Source organism: Pristis pectinata, chromosome 19 (genome assembly GCF_009764475.1).
Source record: "Pristis pectinata isolate sPriPec2 chromosome 19, sPriPec2.1.pri, whole genome shotgun sequence".
NCBI lineage: Eukaryota > Metazoa > Chordata > Chondrichthyes > Rhinopristiformes > Pristidae > Pristis > Pristis pectinata.
Genome location: NC_067423.1, coordinates 15,353,660 through 15,376,817, shown reverse-complemented (window position 1 = coordinate 15,376,817; position 23,158 = coordinate 15,353,660). Strand labels below are relative to the sequence as shown.

The 23,158-nt window shown below is 38.6% G+C and overlaps 1 protein-coding gene across 1 annotated transcript in view; it reads right to left on the bottom strand.

The window, feature by feature from the left end:
- snd1 (staphylococcal nuclease and tudor domain containing 1) overlaps positions 1 to 23,158 on the bottom strand; it is a 746,083-nt gene that overhangs the window by 360,224 nt on the left and 362,701 nt on the right. The window lies entirely within an intron of this gene.

Sequence of the window (23,158 nt, the reverse complement as noted above, 5' to 3'; positions counted from 1 at the left end):
TAGAGAGTTTCAACCTGCACTAAGTTTTCCAGTCTTGGGATTTTTAAAGAGGAACTCATAACTATTAGATCACTTCAAAATAACTACAATTCCTTTAAACTACTGTAGTGTACATTAACAAGATTGGATTTTACTGCTAACAAATGATACCCTAGATTTTTTGTGGGTGATTTTCACCATCCATATGCCTCCAGTGCTATCATTTAAAATCAACAATCATCCACTTCAAAATTTTGTATACTGAAAGTTATTTTCTTTTACAAATGACTTGAAGTGGTCTCAGCACATTCTACTGTTGTTCCAGCTTTGCAAAACTGGGCTTACTGCAGTATCATTTTCTGCCAAACCAGCACAGGAAGCCATTTGCTGGGCTTTTTATTTCACCGACTCTCTCTCAGGTCCAGGGGTCTGTACACATCTGGCTGATATGGAGCTCCAAGATTCTACAGTGACATATCATTCAAATTTTTTTTATCTACCCATGATTTTTATTTTACTTCAGTTAAGTAAAAAATATATTTATTGGATTCCATAAGGATTTTGAAATGTGAGTTAATTATTTTTGCTGATAATCTGCTCAAATATGTAATGTTTGAAATTTTTTTTATTGCAAAGTTCTTTTATTGTTATCAGATGACAACATCATACTCTGGCTCGCAGATTGATATAGAGTTGTTTAACAGAATTTAAATTGTCCCAGTGGTGTCTTCATAATTATGTATATTGGTATAATAAGTGTTACATCATTCTGTATTTTTGAGGTTGGGAAGGAGAAGGTGAGAAAAGGTACTGTACTTCCATATCAGTCTCTTTCTCTCTAGGAGCACATGAAGCTGATTGAGAGGAGTATTTAGGTTCCCTTGGAAAGGTTTCCTTAATGTGCCACTAAGCAATGCTTGTCGTATTCAGCAAAATAAAATATGGACATGCCACCTGAGCAGGAATAACTATTTTATAGCTGAGTTCAGAAACACTACTTTTTAAATTTATACTCTTATTCCTCCAATGTTTTCACACATTATTCTTGGGATGATTTGACCAAGTGAAAGAAAACAAACAACTTATATCTAAACTTACAGTAACTACATAACCCATATGCAATGCACATATTTTAAATCTACTATATTCTTTATTCCTCATTTGGTACAGACTCTACCTTCAGCGATACTGTCTAGAAAGTATTGCCCTTGTGCTTATTTTATTTGTTTATGGGACTTGGGCATTGGCAAAACTGCTACAATCCTTCTGGTGAAGATACTCCCACAGAACTGTTGGGGAGGAAGTTCCAGCATTTAGACCAGCAACAATGAAGGAGAGGGATGTAATTACAAGTCAGGATGCGTGAGTTTTGGAGGGGAACCCACAGGTAGGATTGTTTCCACGAACCTACTGCTCTTATCCCCTTATGTTAGATGTCGTGGATTTGGGTGGTGCTGTGAAAGCAGCCTGCGCAGGTAACTGCAGCACAGTTTGCAAATTGTACACACCGCAACTACTGTATGCCAGTGGTGAAGGGAATGAATACTTAAGGTGGTAAATGGGGTGCCAATCCAGTAGAATGATTTGTCCTTTAATGATATCAAACTCCTTGAGAATTATCGGTGCTGTACTTATCCAGGCAAGTGGAGAGTATTCAATAATGCTCCTGACTTGTGCCTTTAGATGGTGGAATGGCCGTGGATTTTCAGGAGGTAAATAATTCACCACAGGATATCCAGCCTTGGAACTGCTCTTGTAGCCATTGCTTTTAATGTGGCTGGTCCAGTTAAGTTCCTGGAGAGCGGTGACCTCCAGGACACTAATGGTTGGTGAAATGGCAATCATAATCCTATTGAATGTCATTATAGGTTGTTCCACATTGAGGATGGTCACTGCCTGGCACTTCAGCAGAATTTTTGCAAGAAAGCAACCATTCTACCTCTAATATAAATCCCATTGAGAAACAAGGACTCTACAGAAAAGTTGAACCAAAGAGGGAGAGAGAAGCAAAAGTAAGTATTATATATCTTAGTAGCCACTATACCCAGCACTGCTTGGGTTATTATGCTGACAATCATGATGCCTTCATTTATTTCCATACAATCGGGTTTCAAACTATCCTTGCAAACAAAATAAACCCTTAAATCTTTAATTATTCCATGAGCAATATCATTAGGGGGTTAAGTTACCAATGAAAAAATACACACAGAAAATAAACATGTGTAAATTTACTTGACTTCATTGTTGAAGTGCTTCAGAATACACTCTATTTCTTGCATTTGAATCTGGTGTAAAAATGTATAGATTATTTTTATTTCCAACTCTGAAGCAACCAAAATTTAAATTTAGCTGACTATGAGAGAAGCATCAAGTTTCAAGATTAAAGCCAACAACTTTTAGTGACCATCCTTGTACCTCGTTAATACTCATATCAAATCTTAGTTGAACAGGGAACTGAAGTCATTTGAAAAGGTAGATCAGATGAGAGAATTGGTATCTGGACGATAAAGACATTTTCCCCAACAACATTACCAGTCATTATTGCAGCCTCAGCTATATTGGTAGTAGTTTTAGAACAGATAATCTTGTGCCATTGCACAGTATTAATGGATCCAAATTCCTGAGTTGTATGATTGGAGCTCCTTTAAGTTCAAGATTTTACGATGGCACACCAGTTACTGGCAAAGTTTAAAAATCAAGAAGAAAACAGTCTCATCAATGTCTGTCACACCATTAATAGAATTATATTGTACAGGTTGTCCAGGAAACTTTGAAAGAAGGTGCTTATTCGTGGAGTGCACTGTGCCAGCTTTTGGTGCTAAACTTGCTCTTTCAAGCAACTACTGGTAATTCAAATAGTGTTTAGTGACATTTGCATCAGCTCATGAAGTAATGTAACAATTCGAAATCATTCCTGCTGAGTCCTCATGTTTAATTTTCTCATTTCCTAATTTAAGTAAACTTGCACATGGATCCCCTATCAAATGCGCTCACATATTGATTTACAAGTGTAATCATTTAGTATTTTTCTAAATATATGATGCTTCAGTATGGGCTTTCACTTCATCTGCTTTGGGACCTGGTGGAATTACTGGTAGTGTTTGACCAACAAGTCTCCAGGCAGCACTAAATTAATACCCACAATTAATTGATTACTGTATTATATGTTTGAGTCTCCACATCTGTCATATTTAAAGGCAGTTTAAAAGCCAAATGTGCAGTTTTCCCTCCTGTCAAAAGTTTTGAAGCAATGCCTGATGATACCAGGGCAATCATGTTTTGTCTTTAAACTTCAGCCAAAAGTAGATTAATAAGGAAAGTTTTTCCCATTCCACCAAAAAAAATCCTTTGATCATTGTAAACAGCCTTTGTAATAATAAGGCATTTCTTTGGTATCTCACTAAACTTGGTTCTTTCTCTTGGATATATTTGTCTAACTGGTTTAAATCCTAGCTGATCTCCCACAGAAACTCAGTACAAAAATTTTCAGTTTCTCTTTGTGTTTCAGGTAAAGCAAAAGTACTCAGGTCAGGCCCACCCAAATATCTAGTACCTCAAACACGGATCTGGAAAAAAATCTCATCAATTTTCAACAGGGAAAATTAAAATTAGCATCCCTTTAGTCTATGGCGGGGGGGGGGGGGGGGGGGGCTCCGATGGGGGTTTTAGAAAAACTAAGAGTGTGATGCACATCCTTATGCTAAACTGAACTTACATGCAAAATTTCATATTTCAAGGTTGTTTTATTACTGAGATAAGCATGGGACATACAAACATGCTATTTTGTTATTTACCTACAGATAAGCAGAGAAAGGGAAATTAATAATGTGTTCAAAATTTTTTTTCAATCTGCCTTCAAAAGACACAAAGGACTGCACAATGTAAAATGATCACCAGAGGAAAAAGTACCGAGTAAACTAACTGAAATAATGCTAATGAAATTAGAAAGATTAAACAAAAGCAAAATAATCAAAACGTTTACCTTTCCCCTTGTCGCCTAAACTGGATAACTAGAATCTACACTGAAATCAATGGAGAGCCAGGGCTAACTGGTTCTGGATGTGAGGGTCAATTCCCCATCTTAATGAATCCCAACAAAACTCAACCCTGTCTTGGATTCATTGGGGGAACCCAGCAGCAGAAGGGTGGAATGCCAGCAGTTCCCTTTGCAAACACCAGCCAGAACCAGCAGAGTTCAGCTGAATAACGGTTTGGATGAAGGGACTGAATATAGTGTGTCCAAGTTTATTCATGCTATAGACAATTTAGAAAGAAACTTGTTGGGAAGACATGGTATTTGCAAAGGTAAGCAGACAGATTAAATGAGTGCACAAACAGATGGCAGATGGAGGATAATGAGGAGAAATATGAAGTTATCTACTTTGGCAGGAAGAATGAAAGAGCAGGATGAAAGTGGTAAATTTTGCTGCTTGGAGAGATTTGAAGTCCCCTTTAACAAGAAACAAAGTTTTGATGCAGGTACAGCAAGTAATTTAGGGCAAATGTTAGCTTTTTTCTTTCACGAGGAGGAGGGAGTGAGTGTAAGAGTAAGTCGTCTTGATGCAAACAGCATACAGCTTCAGTGAGAACCCACCTGATCTCCTAATTTAAGTGAAGATGTACTTGTCTTCGAAGCAATGCAGTGAAGATTTACAAGATTGATTACTGAAAGGAGAGGTTAACATAAAACAGTACAGCACAGGAACAGGCACATTGGCCCATGATTCCTATGCCAACCATGATGCCACTTTAAACTACACACCTGCCTGCATGTGGTCTATATCTCTCTATTTCCTGCCTGTTCATTTGTCTGTCTAAATGCCCTTTACGCATCTACTTCCACCACTTACCCTGCAAGTACATTCCAGGCACCCACTACACTCTGTGTAAAAAAAAAACTTGCCACTTAAGTCTCCTTTCAACTTTCCCCCTCTCACCTTAAAGCTACTGTATGCCCTTTAGTATCTGATATTTCCACTCTGGGAAAAAGACTCTGACTATATACCCTGTCTATGCCTCTCATAATTTTATGTACTTTTATCAGGGTTGCCCCCCCTGTCTCCAAAACTCCAGAGAAAACACTCCAATGTTTCCATATAGCTAATACCCACTAATCCAGGCAACACCCTGATGAACCTCTTCTGCATCCTCTTTAAAGCCTCCATATCCTTCCTGTAATGTGGCAACCAGAACTGCACACAATACTACAAATGTGGCCTAACCAAAGTTTTATACAACTGCATCATGGTTTTTATGATGAGAAAAGATTAAGCACAATGGATCTGTAGTATCTGGAAGAAAATTGATGAGAAATTAAGGGAATGGAATTGGTGGTTATGAAGTGGCATTTGTGGCAAGTGCCAAAGACAATGACTGGTCTGTTCAAAATTTAACTGACGAAAATGGCTGATAGTCCATGAAGACTCAGTGGGCTGAAGGGCCTGTTTCCATGCTGCATCTCTCTATGGCTTTAAAATCATTGTTCATCCATATTAAACACTGGCTAAGGTACTCCTGCTTAGCCTCATGTAAAAGTCATCTACCTCCACCCCTCAAGGTCTTATGCCCTAACAGCAGCCTGTACATTCAAGAGAGGAAGTGCTTCAAGTTCGTGAAGGAAATGCAAATCAGCACGCTGACATGGAATATCTGTGCAAGTAATGCAATGCTTACAATTTGCAGCAGGAACACTGAAGCAACTGCATGACTTTTGATATGCCTTACAACTGTTTTATACAAAATTATAATTTAGAATTGATCTGCATAGCATTGCTCCATATAACATTTTATTGAGGAAAAGGGGAAATATAGACACATATGTGGGACAAAAGGAATGGCAGGCAGTAAACTATATACTAAAGATCTTTCAATGGTCTTACTTTCAAATCAGCTATCACCAGGATCTAGTTTACCTCTTGAGCTCCATGATTAATGACAAAGCTTCATTGCTTTTAGCTTAAACACACAGAAAAGAGAGCTTTTGCAGCTTCTCTCTATGCTCCCCATGCTCATCATCAGGTCTGCAACTTGTGTGGACAGACATTTTAGATTTTTATCAATTAATGAAGTTTTCCAAAACCACTTCTATGTTAACCTGATAGTTTGCAATTTGATGTTCAATGTCAAGAATGCTCCAGAATCCTGACTTGTACCATAAGGTGCTGATTTGTCTAATTTTTCCTCTGTGTCCTGTGGAGCACTCAGACTTGTCTTTCTATGTGCAAGCAGCATTGGATTTTACACTGTTGCAATTTCTTTGAATCTCATATTACCAAGATACGCTGATCTACTTTACTGTGAAGATAATAGATCTGCTGCAATTTCATTGCTAATCCTAGTCAGCTAGAACAGTAAAACAACTTCATTAAGTGGCATAAGGGGCTAAATGATAATGCTTGCAACAGTAATAAAAACTGTGATCTGATACACTTAGATTCTACATTCAATTTTATTTCTGCAAATGAAACAAAAATAATTTTTTTAAAAATTATTGAAAAGGACTTGTAATAAAGAGGAGCTACACCACCTGCTTTCAAATGCTCCTTGAACAGAGTATCCAATTCCTGACTGAATATTGGCAAGATTTGTACCCTTCCATAAGACCATTCCAGGGATTGAACACTGCGTAAAAGATGAGCTATCTGATAAGTCATGAGCCCACCTTTCACCAGAGTTTGCATTTCCCCAAGTCCTTATGAATTCTTCCCCTACAGTCAGATTTTACCTTTAAGACTGCTCAGAATTAACTCTATTATTCCACTTTCAAGGTCTATAAAATCAATCAAGTCAATTTGATATATCCAAAGGTTAATGCACATAAGATCCAAGGCGAGCCTGTGGATGGGATCTAAAGCAACACACAAGGCGCTGGAGGAACTCAGCAGGTCGAGCAGCATGAATGGAGGAAAGGGACAGCCAACGCTTCGGGTCAAAACCTGGCTTGTTGATAGGAAGCAGAGTGTAGTGGTGGAAGGGTGTTATTGTAATTGGAAGTCTATGACTAGTGGTGTACCACAGGAATCAGTACTGGGACCTTTGCTGTTTTTGATATATATAAACAACATGGCTAAAAATGTCGGAGGTATAATTAGTAAGTTTGTAGAAGACACAAAAACTGGAGGTGTTGTGGATAGTGAGGAAGGTTGTTTAAGGCTAGAGCAGGCTATAAACCAGATAGAAAGTTGTTTTTATGTTAGAGTGCAGAGGAGATTCACCAGGATGTTGCCTGGATTGCAGGACTTTAGTTTTGGAAGAGATTGGCCAGGCTGGGCTCATTTTCCCTGGAGCAAAGGAGACCAAAGGGTAACCTGACAAAAGTATATAAGACTGTGAGAGGCATAGCTAGGGGAAACAGTCAAAACCTTTTTCCCATGGTCGGGGTATCAAAAACTAGAGGGCATAGTTTTAAGTTGAGACGTAGGAGATTTTAAAGGGGATCTAAGGGGCAAGTTGTTTTTTTTTTACACAGAGAAGGGTTGATATCTGGAATGCACTGCCAAAAAAGTAGCGGAGTCAGATACAATTACTACATTTAAGAGGCATTCAAACAGACACTTAAACTGGAAAGGCATGGAAGGATACAGTCCTAATGAGAGCAAATGGGATGAACAAAAGGTCAGCATGGATGTGGTGGGCTGAATGGCCTGCTTCTGTGCTGTGTGACTCTAAGACTAAGGTATTACTGAATGTGCAAGGTTCAAATGTTTGAAGTTCACATGTTAAAAAAAAGGTCTAACCCTTTATAAATATAGGTAAGTTAAGTCAGTCTAATTTATCTATATATTTACTTTAAGACAACTGAGATACAAAGAAAATTCCATTTAAAAAGTGCAACACACAACAAGCCAGGTCTTTTATGGAGGGAAAAACAGGGGATAAAATTCTTGGCAAGCTGATCTAGTTTAACATTTTTTGAAACAGAACCAGAGTACTTGAATATCATTTCATATTAAAGACACCTTTCATCTTCCTTTCTAATAATGAGATGAAGGCAACAAAAACAAAAATCAAGGATTGCTATTTTGCAACAGCTGTTCAAATTCAAGGATACAAGTGCAGTGCTAGATCAATTCCAGGACATCAATTTAATATTTTAAGTAAAGTGAGCAAACAGTGTAAATTATAAATTGCTGGAAGTTATTCAAAGCTATTTTACCAGAGAATATTTTTCACATTCAAAATTCCCTCTTCATTTAAAGAAGAGCTGACATGTTCCAGCAATTGAACCTTGAACTAGCGGCAGTTGAATTACTGCCATAACAGGTCAACAGCAGATGCGTTTTCTCTGGCTCTTCACTCTGCTCTGGACCATCTGGACAACAGGGACTCATACTTCAGGCTGCTGTTCATCGATTACAGCTGGGCATTCAACACAATCATCCAATCCAAACTCACAATCAAGCTTCAAGATGTGGGTCTCTTTACCTCCCTCTGCAACTGGATACTCCCTCATCGGCAGACCTCAATAAGTGAGGATTGGTAACAACATCTCCTCCTTGCTGATCATCAACACAGGCGCACCAACTGCTCTACTCTCTATACGCACATGACTGTATGGCTAAGCACAACTTCAATGCCATCTTCAAATTCGCCAACACTACTGTTGTTGGATGAATCACAGGTGGCGATGAGTCAAGCTTACCGGAGCAAGATAGGACACCTCTCGCTCAACATCAGCAAAACTAAAAAGCTCGGATCGGTGCTGGTCAGCAGCTTTAAATTTCTGGGCATTAACAAATCAAATGACCTGTCCTGGGCCCAGCGCATAAATACAATCATTAGGAGAGCCACGCTAGTGTTTTTACTTTCTTAGGAGGTTAAGGAGGTTCAGTTTATCACCGAACACTCTAACAAACTTCCACAGATGTATGTTGAAAGCATCCTGACTGGCTGCATAATGGTCCAGTACGACAATTTGAATGTGCAGGAATGCAAGAAGCTGTAGAGAGTAATGGACTCTGGCCATTACTGGCACATCCCTCCCACAATGTGTAAGAGGCGCTGCCTCAAGAAGACAACATTCATCACCAAAGATCCCCACCACCTGGACCATGCTGTCTGTTCGCAGCTACCATTCGGCTACAGGTTCAAGAACAGCTACTTTCCTTCAACCATTCAGTTCTTGAACCAACCAGCAAAACTCTAATCATCAATACAGTTTAGCAACATTATGACCACTCTAATCACTTTGCACTAAAATAGACTTTGCTTTTTTTTTTGTTCTAATTGTTTTTTTGTAAAAATTGTGTATAATTTATTTTTAATTTATGTTTTTCTTGTGAATGCTGCTTACCTGATGGTATGTGCCTGTGATGCTGCTGCAAGCAAGTTTTTCATTGCACCTGTACACGACAATAAACACGACTTCGACCACTATACGCATGGATATCGGATAAAAACCATCAATTACTGTAATAGTCTGGGATTTATTACAATGGAGAAAAGATTAGGAATTTGGAGGGGACAAGGAAGGAGAGAAGGAATACACAGACACTGATATATGCATACATAAAGTACAGAAACAGACCCTTCAACCCATCATGTCCTTGCTGACCATCAAGTACCCATCTATATTAATCCCATTTACCAGCACCTGGCCTGCAGCCATCTACGTCTTGGTGATTCAAGTGCTGTATAATTAAAAAACAGAAATGGCACACGCCATACACCTAATCCTCATTATCTGCAGATCCACAAGGTCAATGGTGTATTATTGGAAGTGTTGGTAAACATTGTGTATTTCTCCAGAACTCTCTACTGCTGTGTCCGGTGAATCCTGTTTGCAATAACGTGGAATACATTTGATACCTCATGCTGTCAAGTGATGAAACATCAATAGGGAGTGTGCGGCCTGAGCCTGGGTCAGGAATCTAGGCTGGATATTTTTTTGTTAGTTACCATGTTGTGCTTTAGAATTATGTAAAGCTACATTAACCTTGAACATTGCTTCTAGGTTCATCTCTTCCCAGTTCCCAGGTCCTGTGATGACCAGCGTTTTGATAGGCAAGTTAAAGTACACAGCTGTACATTGGGTACATCAGCTATAAGGCTGGTACTGCAGCCAGAATCAGAGGTCTGGAGCAAGCAGCTGGAACCGGAGCTGTAGGTCCAGAGCTTCGGTTGGATGTGGAGCCGAAACCGGATGAGCAGCTGGAGCTGGGGGCCCAGGGCATGTTTAAGTTGCTGACAACTCTGCAGTTTTCTGCTTCTGCTTCAGAACCACTAGCTACCAGCTGCTATAGACGGTGAGTAAAGTCAGGAGCTCGTCAATCTCCTCCCAGTAAATATGCAGTAAATCAAAAGCAAACCACGCTCATTTTGACAAGCTGATACATGCACAGAAGTCGTTATATCCATGGAGAAGTTGACCGCTGTATGTCATTATAGCCTTTGTGTTACTGCCAGCAGCCTTAGAGGTATTGACATGTTTTTTGTTATCCATTGGAAATCTGTGTCCTTATCCCTTGTGGATAACAAGGACTCTGTGTATTTCAGATCTGCAATATGCTCCTTGACAGCCAGAGGAAGCATTGCCACAAGTCAACCACATATGTGCTGCTGCAGCTTTATTACACACCAAATACACTTAACAAGTGGCCCATCACAAAATGCATGAGTAACTACATAATCAGCAGGCTTTCTTTTCTGACTTCCAAGTCATTAACAGAACTTTTATTTCAAAAAAACAGACTCTACAGCATACTTATAAATACTAGCTTCAATAATGGCAGGGTTAGATGTGTGACTGGAGGAACTGATTGCTTTCTGTAACAGTTACGTCATGTATGTGGAATAGAAGAGATTACATTTTCATGAACCCATTCAGTTGCCATTTCATTTAGTGAGGTAGGTTGTTTTCCACACAAAGTAGTATCAACAAAGACATGCAGCATTGTGTGCATGATTGGTATAAAATGCTTCCATATTTTATGTAGCAAAGACAGAGATGCCCATGAGAGAGCAGAAGTATGATGTTTTCCTTGAGAGGGTGAACGGCACAGAATCCATTCAACTGGTCAAGTCCTGACTTTGTTTCACCTACCTGCTATTGTTCAAGTTGTAAGCTTTGTGACTATGAAAGGAAATTCAACAACAGAAGCCTTCAGAGTCAGAACCAACTCAAGAACTTGGAAACTCCATGAAAAGTTGTGGAACAGTGAGCAGAGATATTTTTCTCTCCCAAGTATGAAAATACAAAGGCAAAGACCAGGGCAAAAGTAGAATGGAGGTTAAGTTGTTGCATTAGTATCCAGAGGCCTGAGTTAATGATTAGGGCAAGGGACACAAGTTTGAATCTCACCACGGTAGCTGGGGAATTACATATTAAGTCATTCAATAAATCTGGAATCAGCATCAATATTGGTGACCATGATGCTACTGGATTGCAATCAAAATCAATCTAATTCTATAATCTGCTGTCCTTACCGGGTCTGGCCTATATGTGGCTCTAGCTTCATCAATTGATTGGCTCTTAACCCTAAATTGATCTTGCCAGATATCCACATCCCAGAAGTAAATAAGAATCATAGCTGAGATCAGTTTATCTAAAGCAGAATATAGGTCAAGGCCAAAACCTTCCCAGTGAACAAGGAGACATCAATGACAAAACAACGCATTTCATCACAGCCACTCATTCCCACAACCTTGTACCCACTGCACCCTTCCTTAAATTAAATACCATTTTTGCAATTGAACAGGAATATTCCATAAAATGGAGTCATTGTCCAGTGTAATAAGATTAATCAAAACACATTTGTCTCATTACCGTTTATAAAATTCCCATTACTATTAGGATTGATAAGGTTAATTCTACACCTGATTTCACAGCTAGTTTTAAAGTCTGTGATAACATCACATCTGCTTTTGTATTACATGTTCATTCTTTGCACAAAAAAGCAATGTGCATTATGGCCAAACAACCATCTGAAATCCAGGTCCAAAACAAATCCACAAAATCAATGAAGGGGTCAGAATGGTGGGAACAGGGAAGGTCAGAGGAAGATCAAATACAGGTTAAGTTTATCAGCTTCTGACTAACTAATCATATTTAGGAGACAAATGAGAAGAAATAAAAAAACAAACTCGAAATGTGATGTATTCTCAGTGAACAAGAAGCTCATTTTTCAATTGCACAATAATGCCACACAACTTGAGGCTGATGTACCATGTGTATTGGGTTTGGATTGTGCAATGTACATGTTCAGACAGGACATTCTACTTTGGATCAGTTCAGGCCAGATCTGTATTTCATCCAGGTCAGTTTAACTGGGTTGTGGCTGTTGGTTCGACACTTGAAAGCGAGTGATCAAGGAAATTAGCCAAGGACAAATGAGTTATTTTCCAGTATCATATTGACTCAATATCATTATGAAGACAAAAAGCAAGTGGACAGTAGTAGGAAGTGCTTTCCTCTGCATTGGCTTCATGCTTACCTCACTGTTAGTCAGTCAGTGATATCAGTAAATTAGGGGGTGTGAGCGCTGAAGGATGAGGGACTTCGTGCCTTTTACATTTGTGGATGTCAAGTCCAACTGAATGTCAGTGTATTGGCATGATAGTCTCCAAATGCCTCAGGATCGAAAAAGAGGAAAAAACAAGTAAGAGCTTGGCATTGGATCATGTTCAGATTCCGAGTGGATCTTCCATGATCAGGTCAATTTTTCATTTTTATACCCAAGTAGACTTCTATTTCAGATTCTGCAAAAGAATTTCAACATTTTGTATCACTTTCTCACTGCATCACATATTAACTATGAATTATTACAGTGGTCTCCCGATCCTTATTAATCTAGCCAGAAAAATAAAATATATTACACCATTTGAATCAATATAAAATTGCTACAGATGATTTAAAAATTAGACTTTGGCATCTTCCTTTGCAGTCATCGAGTTCACCATATAAGCTCATATACTGGGTATGCTCACTTAGAGGAAAAAAAACACATGTTCACCAAAATTTATGAATCCAAACCTGTGTTAGTATCTTCAAAACGAAATTACTTTATTCAAAAGCCAGGCTTTCGAAGATACTAGTCACAAACCTAAGTGAACCGTTCAAGTGAAAAGGCAGAAAATGTTTTTAGGCTTCCATCCACGGTGAGGTGAAATAAAAGATTTGAACTTTGCCTAAAAGATTTAGCATGTAGTTTAATTTCAAATATTGCATCCAGATCAATTTATTTCTAAGTAAGAAGAAAAGTGATAAATTGGCATGGAATGATTGAACAAAGCTCAGTTTTACTGCTAAAAAAATCTAATGCAAATTCATCCCAATCTAATGACTGTTTAAATACGAATAATCAGGGCAAGTTGAGCAATAGTGAAGTCTATCTACAATATAGAATATCCCAGACACTTATCCCCTCGATTCCCCAGACTTAAATATAATTTTAGCATCGCATGGATTAAATTAACAAAAGGTCCCTTTTGAGCAACTCGTTAGAAAACCTAAAAGGAACATTTTAATACAATTACAGGCAACATGCACATCTTTCTGTCAAACTTTATTTAAAAGAAACACATGGTATTTTGAACTTCACCCATCACTATTCTCCAAAGTAGTTGAAAGTTTTAAAATAAAAGTTCTTCAGAATTTACCAGGGTAAATATATAAAGTAACCAATATAAATGCTTAAGCAAATTGGGCTGTACATAAGATGCAGTTCACTTAAATCAGGTCCAAGGAGAGAATACCATTTATATTTCTGACTATTTGTTTTAGATTGCCTCAGATATTAAAAAATGGTAAGTACCACAATGCTAAAAGACTGAATGGTCCATGATCACTACTTCATTATTCCTCTTTCACACTATTTATTTATTGGTAACTTATAGTAATTTTTATGTCTTGCACTCTACTGCTGCCGCAAAACAACAAATTTCACGACATATGTCAGTGATAATACTGTAAGACAAGTTTGAAAGGTCTCGAAGGGCAAGGACTCTGGACACAGTCTTTGGAGTTAGAATGATTTATTTATAAAAGACAAACATGGGACAGGATAAACGGGAACGAACGCACAGCCCTCTATCTCAGTGCAAGCACGGCTCTATGCTAGAGGGATATTCTAACTAATTTCTCCTAAGCAGTGCACAGCTTACCTCGGCATCCCTTGGAGACAACAAAGAAGGAGAACCAAGCACATGCAGCTCTATAGCACTGGAGGGCTGCGCGTGGTCCAGGTACAAAGGTGTTTAAAGCGACGAATCGTCAGGTGTGCCCTGAGAGGCAGGGGTGGAGCCAAACCTTGATTGACAGTGGTGTGTCTTCCGACCAGATGGGGTCAGTGTTGTCACGTGACAGCCACGACCCTCCACAAAACAGATAATAAACTGGATTCTGATCATTTAGAAAATAGAAAATTTCATTCCACTTCATATAAACATATAAATTGCAAACCAAATGTCACTCAAACCTCATCTGATTGTAACCTCAACTCTGCATTACTACCTACTCCCAGTAACCTTTCACCCCTTGCTTATCAAGAATCCATCCATCTCTGCCTTAAAAATATTTTGAAGCTTCTGCCTCCATCACCTTTGGAGGAAGAGAGTTCCAAGACTAACAACCGTTAGAGAAAAGAAATGGCACCTTATCTATCTGAAATAAGCAACTCTTCTTTTAAGCAGTTCTTGATTCTTTCATAAGAGGGAACGTCCTCTCCACATCCACCCTGTCAAGATCCCTCAGGATCAATCATGTATGCTTCAATAAACTCCAGCAGAAACAAGCCTGTCCAACTTTTCCCCAGAAAACAGCTCGTCCTTTCCAAGTATGTGCCTAGTAAACATTCTCTGAATTGCTTCCTGAAATGAGAATAATATTGTATACAGTACTCCTGATGCAGTTTGCCAATGCCCTATCAATCACTATGTCTCAAAAGAATAATTTTACATTAGGGCTGGAATACCTGATCATACTGTTAAAGGTATCCTCTGACAGGTAGAATCACAGTCAGAAGTTCAAGTCTATGTATCTCCGCCTGTACGCAACCAACCCAGCAGCAAAATGCCATTTGCCTTTTTGGCAATAAGGGGTTATTTCTTGAAATGAATGGCCTGAATGCTTACTTGAAAACAAATTAATATTCAAAATTCAACACACAAAAGAGAAATGAGAACTTGCACAGCCCACAGCTGTGGGGAGGCCATTACGCAAAGGAGTGTTGTGCACCATCATATTCATTCATTCTACCTCTTTGCCTAATTAACTTCATTTAATTTTTAAACTTGTGGTTTTAACAGAATGGATGAAGACGACACATGGGATAATCCCAGAGAAGGCTGAATCAATGACTAAAAGGAGCTACGTCCCCCACAGGTGTATTCTATCATTAGCCCACTTCCCACCTCAATTTCCCATTAATTATATACCTTCTATTATCTAATAGCTTTCATATTTTAAAGTTTTTAAAAATGCAATAGTCTATTACATATTTACTAATTTGCTTTAAAATATTGAATTCCCATTTTGCTAGAGATCAAAAACTTCAGCTAAAATTTAGAAAGTTTTGAAATTCTAAACCTATTGCCACTAAAACAAAAGAGACCAAGATAAGATTTATCTTTGGTGGGGGGGGGGGGGGGGGGGCAGCGGCGGTGGGCGGTGGTTATAGGTTTAAAAACCACACGTTATAATAGTTGAAGTGGTGAACCATTTAAAATCCCAAAAAAATTCTAAAGGGATCTATGCAAAATAAGAAACAGAGCAGGGGAGAAATGGACTGAACTAACAATTCATACGATAAAATGAAACATTTTGGTAATTATCAAAACAGCTCCCATACAAGCAATGGGCATAATTCCCAAACGTTAATGGTGACAGAACAACTAGGCAAATTCTTCAGTACTTTTTTTCTTGCATGTGTTATCTCACAGTTCCAAAGCAGTCAGTAACACTTCACTACTCAAGGCTTAATAATGATGTGCTTACTCAGTAAACACAAACAAGCTACCTCACCATGGAAGATATCCAATCCTACTCTCATTAACAAATTGCACGTTCTCTGTCCTGCAGTGGTCACGAGATGATCATCCATATAGCATTTATCTGTTCAAACCTGGTGATGCAAAGGTCCTCTATGCTACATTACTTTGGCTGGGATGAGCAAAAATTATTACTGCAGGATAACAGTTCTACACATAGTTATCAAGGAGCTCAAAACACTCAAAAATATTTCATCAATAAAAATAAATCAAAAGTAAATAAAATGCAAAGTAAACTCTCATTTGGATTTTGGTCACAATTAGCAACATTTCAAAATACAGAAATAAAAGACAATATTTTTATTGCCAAAAATGAAAGCAAAGGATAACTTTTTATTGCCAGAGTTTTAAGAATGCTTGGATATTGTTAATTGACATCAGGAATTAAGAAGAGGGTAAGAGGGAAGAGTTGGTGCTGACTGGTTGAGAATATACATTGACAGATGAAACGGACAGGCAAGGGCAAGCATTTAAAGAAATAATGCACAATTTGCAGAAAAAAATATATTTGTTTTGGTACAAAACCCCAAGTGGAAAGGTGATCTATCCATGGCTGACAAGAGAAATTAAAGTTCGCATTAATTGCAAAGAGGTGGCTTATAAAGTTGCCAGAAATAGCAGAAAGCCAGAGGACTGGGAGCATTTTAGAAGTCAGCAAAGGGTAACTAAGAAACTGAGATAAAAGGTAAGATAGAATTTGAAAGTAAATTAGCAAGAAGCATACAAACAGACTGTAAGGGCTTGTACAAATATGCGAAAAGAAAAATACAAGCAAGGTCAAATGTGGGCACCTTAATGTCAAAGACAGGAGAATTTAAAACGGGGAATAAAGTAATGGCAGCAAAATTGAACAACTTTATTATTGTCTTCACAAAAAAAGGCACAAAGAATCTGGCAGAAGCACCAGAGAACCAAGGGTCAGGCAAGAATGAGGAACCAAAGTCAAATAAACATCAGTTGAAAAAATATAGTTGGTGAGGTGAAAAGCTAATAAATCCTAAGGACCCAATGATCTACATGGCAAAGTATTGAAAGAGTTGTCTACAGAGATAATGAACACTGGTTTTCACCTTCCAAAATTCTATCGAATCTGAAAACGTTCTTATGGTTGGAGGGTGGCAGATGTGGAAGGAGGGAGAGCAAAAATACAGAACTGCCAACCTGTTGGCCAAATACCAGTAGCAGGAAAAATGCTGGAATCATTAATGAAGAATGTAATAACAGAACATCTTGAAATGAATAATAGATTGAACAGGCGCAGCATGGATTTATGAAATTAAAATCATGTTTGACTAATCCACTGGAGTTCTTTGAGGATGAGACTAGTAAATAGATAAGAGGGAATCACTGGAAGTGGTGTATTTGGATTTTCAGAAGGCTTTTGATAAGGTCGCACACAGGAGTTTGTGGGAAGGGTACTCATATGAATTGAGAATTGATTATTGCACAGAAAGCAAACAGTAGGAATTAACAAATCTTTGTCAGGTTGGCAGCCTGTAACCAATGGGCTACCACATGGATCGATGCTTCGGCCCCAGCTATTCACCATCTATAAACAACAATTTGGCATAATGGTCCAAATGTCATATTTCTATGTTAGCCAATGATGCAAAACTAGGTGGGATTATGCATAGGGAGGAGAATATGACAAAGGTTTCAAGGAGACCACAGACAAGCTGAATGACTGGACAGAAGAACAGCAGATGCTAAATAATAAGGAAAATGGGAAATTATCCACTTTAGTGCATAAAGCAGATCAATGGTGAAAGACTGAGTAATGTCAATACTCAAAAGGGACTATTGTCCCTGTACACTTGTCACTGAAAACCACTATGCAGATGCAGCAAGTGATTAAGAAGGTAAGTTGTCTGGTGGCCTTTATCCCACAGTCCAAGAATTCCGATTTGCCACCTGCAGCAATGGGCACTGCAGCATAGGAGAATGGCCTTTATTACAAGAGGGTACCAGTGCAACAGTAAAGATATCTTACTACAATTACATTGAGCCTTGGCGAGTCTGCACTTGGAATAACGTGTACAATATTGGTCTCCTTGCCTAAAAGAAAGGGATACACTTGCCACAGAGTAAGTGCAGCAAAGATCGAAGCATAAGAGACTACAGACGGTGGAATCTGGAGCAACAAGCAATCTACTGGAAGAACTCAATGGGTCAAGCAGCCTCTGTTGGGGGGGGGGGGGGGGAGCAGGGGGAGGAATTGTTGATGTTTCAGGTTAAAACCCTGCATCAGGACTAGCAAAGATTCCAGGGCTAACAGGTTTGTTGTGAGATAAGTGATTGAGTAGACTAAGTCTGTATTCTCTAGAATTAAAAGAATGAAAAGATAGCTTGTTTAAAAAATTCTTACAAGGCTCAAAAGCTGAATACAGTGACAAGATTTCCTCTTGCTGAGGCATCTAGAACCAGGAATTAGTCTCAGGAAAAAAAAGACTTGAAATAAGTAGAAATTTCTTCATGCAGAAGGCAGCAAATCTGGACTTCTTGGGCCACAGTACCTCAGTTATTTAGTTCATTCAAAACAGATCAATAAATGTCTGAATATGAAGAGAATCAAGGGATAGTGCAAGAAAATGCCAAGGATGAATGGCTCAAAAAGCCAAATAGCAAACTCCTGCTCCTATTTATTATGTTCTTAAAATGCTAGTGATTTGCTCAATCTGATCACTCGGTTAAAGTAGGATTGAAATAGAAGGAACCATTAACCATATGGTCCAAATTTAAAGGTTGAATCTGCAGATACTGAGTTTAGATAAGGGACCTATGAACCATTAAAAGAAAATTAGGTTAGTTCCACTAAATTACACGACAACAGCTGAAGGCAGGTAACAGGTGTTTACAGCAAAGATATTATAACACAGAGGAAATTATATTTCATAACCAGGTGCTTCTAATATTTTCCAGGTTAAAGTGTGATGAAACAATGTTCTCTCCAATTGAAGGCCATACAACATATAGCTCTCAGTGGTATAATAAAAAAAACCTAAATACCCAGATGACCAACATTTTTTGATGTAGAATAATTGGCTGTAAAAAAGTTGAAAACACATTGAGGAATTCAGCACACATTGCTGTTCTCCACTTTCTCCCAGAGCACAACTTGCAAATATAACAGTTCATTCTTTCACTGTCCTACTAGCAGCAAAATTACAGAATGGTTACCACACAGAGGCCATAAGACCCATCAAGTCTGCAGCAGCTCTTTGCAAGAGCAATCCAGCTGGGTGAACTTCTGTTTACCCTTCCACATAGTTCTGCAAATTATTTCCTTTCAGATACTCACCCAGCAACTTTTTGAATTATTCAACTCAATTTACCTCCATTATTACTGCATCCCACCCATCTCTGTAAACAAAATCCTCAAGCTCACTTTTGATCTATCTGCCAATCACTTTCACTTTGCATCCCCTAATTCTAGATCCCTCTCTTAATGGGAATGTTCTTTATCCTTTATGATCTTAAGTTCCACTATTTGATCTCCTTGCAACCAGCCCTAGTCCAAGAACAACAACCCAACGTCTTCAGTCTATCCACAAAATTCAAGTCCCTGATCCCTCAAAGCATCTTGATAAATTTCTTTTGCAGCTTCCCAAAGCATTCACATGTTTCTTAAAATGTGGCACCCAGAATTGTGCCTGAACTAGTGTTTTATAAAGACTTATCATGACTTCCTTGCTTTTGCACCCTCTGCAAATTGCATTCTATGCCTCTATTTGTGAAGGTCAGCACCCCTGTACTTTTATCACAACTTTCAACCAGCTCTATATGTATACTACCAGATCTCTATATAGTCACCATATAAATGCAAGCTCATGTTCATGTTTTATAGTCATCAACCTGGCCTTAGAGATCACTTGTGAGAAGAAAAATTATTTCAAGTTCAATGTTCTCAACTAATGTGAAAGATGGAATTATAATGGGAATCACAGCATTGTGTACTGGACTAGCAACAGACATGAACTGGATGAGTTTTAATTTTGTCACATTTAATGCATTTGATGGAATGCAAAGCTAACATTGGTAATGGTGATGTGCAAATGTACGCTTGTCGTAATGTCCATTGGATAAGGAAATCTGTTGCTCTTAACTTGTTTAGTTTACATGCCATTCTACATAGACAGCACTGCATTCATTTATCAAGCCTTTGAAGTTGCCTCCAAAGCAACTCAATTGTATTATTATACCATGCAGAATGAAGTTGTGTGAATTACTGAACAGCATCCCAAGGACCTGACAAAATTTCACCCTACAAAATTCTCCTCACCAGCCGAAGGAAATTTCTAATTGAATCAACCGAAACAGAGACTAACCAAGCAATAGCCTGATATTTACATTTACAAAATCATGAGCCCTCATATTATTATTAGTGTTAAGTTATTAGCTAATTCTGCCTCAATGAGGAATGCAAAAGGGAACGCAAGGAGTTTCTCAAAAATGAGGTATTACTCTGGTGAAGCTGTAGCACAGGACAGAAGCATCCCAAATAGCTACAGTGAGCTAAGTAAGAAAACAACAAATAAGAAAGATCAAAAGCTCAATAGTCCTACCACATCCAGCTAAGAATGATGGTCTACAATGTAACAACAATGAGAAGGAGGCAGCTCCATGAACGTTCCTTATAATGGCTCATGAGGCCAAAAGGGAAAGCTAAAGTTTTTGCAAAAATATCCAGCCAGAAATGCCGAGTACAGGATTCATTTTGGCTTGCACCTTGTCATCACAAAAGCTCATGTCCAGCAAATTCAACTCACTGTGCAATTCCTGGAAATTGCTTAGTCCACTGGATATAGCATACAACAACATCTAACTGTAGTGCTGAAGAATTCTGCTCCAGAAGTAGTTGTGCTTCCAGCCAAATTGTTCCACTACAGCTATGCTCCTTGCACTTGAAATCAAGGCAGCATTCAAACTGCTGCATTATAGACTCCTGATAAAATTGAACTCATGAGAAGCCATGAGAGTAAAAAAAATCCATTGGCGGGAATTAATCCAGCACATCAAAAACTTGTTGTGATTACTGGAGGCCAATCAACTCAGCTCCAGCACATCTAGCTCAAATACTATTAGCTGCTTCTCCATCACAAGTAATTGAAAACTGTCCATAGTCCATCTTGTAACTCCTCCTGTCTTTGCCCACATGCAACAACACTTGGACAACAATCAGGTTTGAGCCGACTAAACAAGGATCACCATTGAAAGTGAATGTTTTTTTCCATTGACATTCCAAGGGACATCTTTGACCAGAAACAAACCTGAACCAGCCACATATTTGTTACGACTAAATGAGCAAATAGGAGACTGGCTATTCTGCAACAAGTGGATTTCTTAAAGCTTTCCCACTAGCTACAATTCACCAACTAAATTATGGGGAATTCTATTCTCTTGTCTGGATCAGTGCAGCTTCAATAACACTAAATTATCTTGAGATAATTCAATACAAAACATCCCATTTGATTTTTACCTGGTCCACTACCACCTTAAACATTTAATTCCTCTGTGTATCTGTCACAAAGTGCACTTCTGTAACTCAGCAAGACAACAAAGCAGCTCCCAAATCAGCAACCTCTAAAATTTACAAGATTAACAGCAGCAAGTCCACAGTAACACCATCTTCTGCAAGTGCCCCTCTAAGTCACACATCAACTGACTTGTACCCAAGTCAAAAAATTAAGGCAAGGCCCATTATTGCAGATTCAGAATTTTCCACAAAATCACATTTTAGGTGAGGCAATAGTAAGGAAGAAAGTTAACTGTCTAATGGTTTAATGATCTGAGAAATAATCCTAATAGGACAATTCAGTGTTTGAAAATGAGAAACCCAAAACAGCCACAATTCAAGCTGAAGTAAATCTGACTTAAATGTGATAACTGAGACTAACCACAACACAGTGTGAAAACCATAATAGAGAGATGCTCAAAAAAGAATTTAGTACATCAAGTCTATGCCCCTAAGGAGCAAAAGATATGTCTGCCAAAAAAATAAATTTTGTACAACCAAAGAGATAAGAAACCACAAAGAAATAGCACACTAAGGTGTAACAATTATTACGAATCCTAGCAACCAGAAAAAATACAAACAAAATGTGACAGACAACTGGAGCAACAAAAATGGACCAAGAAGAAATTTGCAAGGAGTATTCGATGAAAAAATTGCAGGACTGATGTGGAGGGTGGGGCTTAGAAATAATTTCCTTGTTTTCATTTACAGTACAGGCAACCACTGCGTTGCAGGTAGGCTGCGTTCCAAGGAAACAGTCCCGACTTAAAGACACCCAATACGTATATGATTGAGCGTTTGGGAGACCGGCAGGATGGATAGGGATGGATTTGCTGGCAGCTGTGGGGCTGCAGGCATCTTCTCTGGAGTGGATATGGGTCATTTCTGCATTCCTTCCCCTCCTTCTCTGAGCCACAACAACAAGGGGCTGGGTCGAGGCAAGCAGAGCTGGGAGTGCTGAGTACACTCACTCACTGAGTCAGTGAGGCTGGCTGACATTTCCCACATCTGCTTGGTCTCCTGTCATAGCTGTTTCTGTGATCATCTCCCTCACACTGCTTTTGTTTATTCCAACTTACGAAAAACTCAGGTTATGAACAGTTTTCAGGAACGGAACCTTGTCATGACCCCAGGACTGCTTGTATCATGATTTTCCACATCACAAAGCCTCATCATCTGCCCATGCATAAACCATTGCGAGTTGAAAAAAAAGTTGTATTTATTCATTTACTCACATAAATTCCAAGAGAAACATTTTATTCCTTAGCTCAAATTTTTAAATAGGGATTTGTGAATTGTGTAAGGGCAAATTTCCATTACCCAAATGACTGCAACATGGGAGTAGCCTGTTTTGAAAATGTTGAAAAATTACTTTGTCAGCATTCAGAACAACAGAACATTCAACATTCCAGACGAACCAATTTGGAATCAAGAGCGGGGAATCACTAATATCACCCAAGCAAAATAAACAAAGGAAATGATCCCCAGGATCAGACTATTTTCCAAGCTTCAAGTGAATGGGTGAGGACACTGCAGATGTCCCAAATCTAAAGTTCTAAAGTTCTCTGCAATTGAGGGCTTATCAAAATTGGAAAACTGCATCTTATTGCCGGAAGTTAATGTGAGATAATGTATTTTGATAGGAAGGATTAGTAGATCACTTAGAACTGAAAAGATGCAAGT